Source organism: Ipomoea triloba, chromosome 4 (genome assembly GCF_003576645.1).
Source record: "Ipomoea triloba cultivar NCNSP0323 chromosome 4, ASM357664v1".
Lineage (NCBI taxonomy): Eukaryota > Viridiplantae > Streptophyta > Magnoliopsida > Solanales > Convolvulaceae > Ipomoea > Ipomoea triloba.
The window spans coordinates 8,960,964-8,967,812 of NC_044919.1; positions in this window are offsets into that span (position 1 = coordinate 8,960,964).

Below are 6,849 nucleotides of genomic sequence, written 5' to 3' on the forward strand. Positions count from 1 at the left end.
TCTACTATATCCAAGTAGAGATGAGTTGGTTGAATACAAAAAGGTTCTAATTCTCCAACTATGTAAGCTTGGCTTGAGATGCTTTTTGCTTCGCCAAAGTCTTGAACTTGATTTTGAAATTTCAACCTTATACTCTCTCACTAGTCCATCTAGTTTGCTCTTTCGTTTCAAAAGACCAGCACCTCATTCTAATTTAAAAGGAGATATTTATAAACTCATTTGAAAGTGTTCGTTAGTAGGAACTAATTCAAATCGCCCATTATCTAACGTGCAATGACCCATGGATATTAACTAGGTTGCTTCAATTCTTTTTGCCTCTGATGCCTTGCTTTTTGTACTGCACCTTTTTTGTCTTGGTCATTTAAGGAAATCTTTATTGAGGTGCATACCTAAGATTTTTTTTTAAAAAAAAACATATACTACATTGTTACAAGCCAATAGTATTCAAAAAAAAAAAAAAAACTAGAAATTTTTAAACCTTTGTAGCATTCTTCTTGCATAATATGACATTTGAGGTTGACTACTATTCGGTCAAAGAATTTTCGATTAGTTGACCGTAAAGTAAACATTTTACTTCTCGAAGTTTACTTTTCGAATCATACCTTAGCAACCGGCCTTTTGGATTTTCAATCATTTTCACCTTTCAAAAGTAACTAACTATTTGGTTAGTTTTATTTTCCGGTCAAGGTTGACCCTTCTACTTTTCAACCATTCAACCTTCTGGTCTTCAACTCTTCGAATACTTCAAGTCTTAAGCTTTCCGGTCTTCATGTCTTCTACTTCTTGAGCTTCAGCTTTCCGGATCTTGACTGTACTTCTCAAAGATTAAGCTTCCGGAAGTTACTACTCACAACCTTTCGAGGCTTGACTATCCTAAGGTTACTTCTCAAATTGAGTTTACTTTCTGGTTAGTAAAGTTCTTTTCTAAAGTTGACCTTTCGAATTTACATGAAAATTCCTAAGTTTAGAAAATGAAAAACAAAAGGAGACCTAAACTTCCTAATTTGTTTGATATGATATCATCCTAATCTAAATATTACACTTGTTCCTAAGAGTCAACATGCTGATTATTTTATCTAATATTAATATTAATTTTAAAAATAATATTGTAAAGTATATCCTTCTAAATTTAAAGGTCTTTAATTAAAAAATATTTTCTTTTAAAATTATTATCATTTTTTATTTTCTTAGCATAAATACTAAATATAAGAAGTATTGGTGAAAAAAAAATCTCAAACTTTTATATTAAGTTACAATTACATTCAAATCTTTAAAACTTGAAATTTTAATACAAAATTTTTGTGCTTTGTGATAGTTATATCTTAATTATAGTATCTAACATTAAAAATAATTCAATTCTCTCAATTTATTAATTATTAATTAATGGGTAACATATATATATATATATATATATATATGTGTGTGCGCGCGCGCTCGCGCATGCTTATTTTGAGAGTTTAATTTTGAACATTTAATTGTAAAAAGTTCATTTTTTTTTTGATATAGTATAAAGTCCACATATATTAACACATTTTAGAAAAATTTGTCAGGTAATAAGCTAAAAAGTAAAAATTGACTCCATTTTTAGAAGTTATTTTCATTATTTCAATTCTTAATTAAATTACGTTTTTGCATTCTAATTTGGACAATTAATAACTATTGTTAATTACTAAATAGAGGATAATAGCATAAAGAATTTATCATATAACATGTTGCATATGATTATATATATTCTTATAGAGTTAATTACACTTTTGGTCCTGTGACTATTGTGGTCTTGTTAATTTCAGTACTTGACTTTAAAAACTAACAATTTAGTCCTCTAATTATACAATTTTTAACACATTCGGTCCTCCACTCCTCCCGGCCAAATTTTGCCGGAATCTTTTAATTCCATTTTAATTTGTTTAATTTGGGGGCAAATAGGTCATTTAATGTTTTTCCTTCTTCCTCCTTCGTCCTTCTTCAAAAACATACGCCGCCGGTGGTGGTGTTATGTTCTTTGACAAGTAGTATATACGTCATAATAGCAATTGGCCGAACGGATTTAATTTCTCAAAGTAATAATTAAGAAAAGAGTTCAGTAATTGAATTATTAAATATTGAAATATTGAAGCCAACGCCGCATTCTAGGAGCTCGTAAAAGCTTGTGACAAACCTCTGAGTTTCTCTCTTTTTTGTTTTGATTTTCTTTGAATTTTGGCTTCCTGTATGGTTTTAAGATCTTGGGTTTTTTTTTTTATCCTCAAAAAAAAAAAAAAAAAGATCTGGGTTTTTAAAATTCTTTTGAAACTTTACTTGAAAAGTTTTGAATTTTTTTTATAGCTTTTGTATTTCTGTCTGTTTTTTTTTTTTTTTTCGAATCTGGGATTTAAATTTTTTGCATGAATATGGGGGATAAATTGAGGGCAACTTCCATGGATTAAACAAATCTAAATAAATTCCATTGTGAAATCAACCAGCACGTTGGGAAATCCTCCCCAAGAAATGATGGAACGGTGACTCAAACTTTACGAGGAAGGACAAGTACAGGGTTCTCGCCGAAAACGATGGAACAGGGTTCTCGCCGGAAACGATAGAACGGTGACTCAAACAATAAATGACCAATTTGCCCCCAAATTAAACAAAATAAAATAAAATTAAAAGATTCCGGCGACATTTGGTCGGTGATTTGGCCGGGAGGACCGAATGTGTTAAAAATTACATAATTAGGGGACTAAATTGTTAGTTTTGAAAGTCGAGTACTGAAATTAACAGGACCCCAATAGTCACAGGACCAAAATTGTAATTAACTCTATTCTTATATTATAATATCTTCATTGTAATTATTATTATTATTATTTTGAGAAAAAGAACTTAATTCATTAAATCAGATAAAAGGCAGTTAACAAGGAAATGAGGAGGAGTATCAAACCACTCCCCGCAACCTAACACAGAAACGGCTTCCCGAGCAACAACATGGGCAGCACGATTCGCAGATCGCTTAACAAAATAGAAGTCTACATCTTCAATCGTGGATGCAACTTCTTTAATGTCATCAATAATAAAACCAAAACACGAAATAAAAGAATTCGATTTTAAAGCATGATAAACAAGCTGTGAATGAGTCTCAATATCCACACCACCCATTCCAGTTCCCTTTAGCCAGCTTAGAGCTTCACGGATGCACACAGCTTCAGCCTCTTGAACACTATAGTTACCACGGATGCACACAGCTTCAGCCTCTTGAACACTATAGTTACCATTGATGCACACAGCTTCAGCCTCTTGAACACTATAGTTACCATTAACCCACACAGCTTCAGCCTCTTGAACACTATAGTTACCATTAACCAGGATAGATTTAGCAGCTAGAAAAATACCACGGTCATCACGCAACACCCATCCAAACCCCATAGCATTATTATTAACATCCATTGCAATATCTGTATTCAACTTCAAACGACCAGGCGATGGGGCAGTCCATTTCGGTAGTAGGCCAACAATATTATTCTGCATCAGATTATGCAAATTTGCAGCACTCCAGTTTGTCAAAAAAATTAAAGAAGAATGAAGCACATGACTAATATCAAAAGGGACCCCATTCCACAGTGAATTGTTTCTACTCCCCCATAAAACCCAACAAAGCATAGCAACTTTACACTTCATGTCATCATTCAAAGTAGCCAGCAAATTAAGAAACCACTCAGAAATAGTACCTTGGCCATGCAACGCATTAAGAAACCACTCAGAAATAGTACCTTGGCCATGCAACGCATAAGATATTCCCATGGTAGCCCACATAGTAACAACATACGCATAAGATATTCCCATGGTAGCCCACATAGTAACAACATGCTGACATTCCATAAACAGATGAGCCCACATAGTAACAACATGCTGACATTCCATAAACAGATGTTTGGCCGACTCATCTATATGTCCACACATATGACACACGAGTGAGGTATGAATTTGCTTCGAAAATAAAGCATCCCGGGTTTGTAAGAATGACGAAACAAGCTGCCTACAAAATAACTTCACCTTGGGTGGAACCTTGAGATTCCATAACAGGCGCCAGGGTCGATTATCGTGAAGTTCACCAACAAGCATTCTATAACAAGATTTCACCGAATAATCACCTTTCGGCTCCTTAAACCATACCCAAGCATCTGAAGGTTTATGTAAACTTATCGGAATGTTAAGGATAATATTAGCATCACGCTCATTGAATATGTCCTTCACACATGCAACATCCCATCCTGTGCCCTGAACATTAAGCAAGGATGAGACAGGTGCTTCCATGATTGAGTCGTGAAGTGGGGAGCTAATATACTGATTATCATCAATGGGGAGCCAAGGGTCAGTACCAATTTTTGTGCTCAAGCCATCCCCTATGCATCTTCGACAGCCCCTTCCCATAACTTCCCGAACCTCCAAAAGCCCTCGCCATATATAGGAAGGATTACTCCCAGAGCTCGCATCAAAGAAAGAACCCTGAGGGTAATACCTGCTCTTGTAAACCCGAGCCACCAGGGAGTTTGGTCTAGTGATTAGGCGCCACGCTTGCTTTCCTAACAAAGAAAGATTCATCTCCCGGAGCCTCCTGAATCCCATTCCTCCCTTTTCTTTTGGGTAGCACATTCCATCCCACGATCTCCACCGTAAACCTTTCCCGCCACCGCAAGATCCTGTCCACCAAAATTTATTTAACAAAATTTCAATGTCTTTGCACATACCAACAGGGAGCAGAAACACCATCATGGCATAGCAAGGCATAGCTTGTAGGACATTCTTTAGGAGAACTTCGCGCCCTGCTCGAGATAGAAACTTCGAATTCCAACTTCTGACACGATTTAAGATTTTTTCTCTTATAAAGCCCAATATCACCTTTTTATTTCTGCCTACTAACGATGGTAACCCAAGATATTTTCCTGACGTATCTCCCTGGCGAACACCAAGTAGTCTGACCACATCGTTTCTGCTACTCTGTTGCACATTAGTACTAAAACACACTAATGACTTATCAAAATTTATTTTTTGGCCAGAAGCAGCAGAATAATAATCTAATACCTCTTTCATTTGATGACTCTCCACGATGTTCGCACGTAAGAATAAGAAGCAGTCATCAGCGAATAGGAGGTGGGAAATTGGGGGAGCTCCCCGTGCAACTGTAACTCCATGCAACAATCCCCTGTTCATCCTATTCTCAATTAAAGCGCTCAAACCCTCGGCCACCAACAAGAATAGATACGGAGATAGTGGATCCCCTTGTCTGAGTCCACGACCCGGAATGATAGGTCCCAGTTGAGTTTGCTCATGTAAAATATGATACTTTACTGAGCTCACTGTCTCATGCAGGATATCCACCCATTTCATGCTGAAGCCCATTTTAATCATAACTGCTCGGAGAAACCGCCATTCAACTCGGTCATAGGCTTTACTCATGTCTACTTTAAGAGCCGCCACCCCCTCCCTCCCTTGGGTCTTACGCTTAAGAAAATGATGGGCTTCGTAAGCCAACATTATGTTATCGGTAATCAGCCGACCAGGTATAAACGCACTCTGCGCGCTCGATATTAAACCCTCTAACATAGGCTTCAATCTATTTGCACAAACCTTGGCTGCAACCTTATAGAGAACATTACACAATGCGATAGGACGAAGGTCCTTCATGGATTCAGGGTTCGGTTTCTTAGGAATTAAAACCACAAACGTATCATTAGCTCGCTCCGGTAAGCGGGCTGATTCAATAAAACGACGGCAGAACATAGTTACCTCACTCCCGATGACGTCCCAAAAATGCTGAAAAAAACCCGGACCAAAACCATCCGGCCCCGGGGATTTGTCAGGGTGCATTTGGAATAAAGCAGCACGTACTTCCTCAACACTTACCACCCTAACTAGCTGATCATTATCCTCAGGTTTTACCCTGCTTTTAATACAATTAATGACTTCTTCCATGTCCCCATTTTCAGCAGTAAACAACTGGCCGAAATAATCAGTAATTAGGCCACCAATCCCAGTTGCATCCTCTACCCACAAACCATCGTCATTCCGCAGCCGACCAATTTTATTTCTTCTTCTCCTTGTTTTAACTGAATTGTGAAAAAATTTTGTATTCAAATCACCACCCCTCCACCAATGCTCTTTAGCCCTCTGCTTCCAATATATGTGTTGCTGCTCAAACAAGGTGAGGAGTTCCCTTTCAACACAATTGTACTCGTAAATACTACCCCGGTCTCTACGAGCACGAAGATATTCCATCCGCCCCTTACACTTATCAATACGCCTTTGAAAATCCTTATTATAATTTCGACCCCAACGCCATACATCCTGACTACAAACCTCTATCCGAGATAGAACATCCATTCCTATTGTCTTGTGCCAACTGTGTTCAACAATTTCACGGCAGACATCTTCTCTTAACCACATGTTATCAAAACAAAACCGCCTTCGAAAAACGGCCTGCTGCGTCATAACCGGTGTTAGCAAGATCGGCAAATGATCGCTATAAGGACACATAACAGATGTTGTTGTAGCTCCCTCAAATAGCGTGAGCCATGGTTCATTTACGAGGACCCTATCAAGCTTTTCTTCGATCATTGCTGGCGTGCCCCTGGATTTTTCCCACGTGAATTGGCAACCCATGAAGGGAAAATCTTGAAGACCACTATCGACAACTGCATCCTGAAAACCCTTAAGTAACCAGTCTGGATGCGGGGCTCTCCCTCGTTTCTCAGTCTGAAGTAGTAGATCATTAAAATCACCCATGACTACCCACGGAAGAGTGCTCAATCCTGCTAGAGTACGCAGAAAATTCCATGACTCCCATCTTCGATGTCTTTCAGGGAAGCCATAGAAACCTGT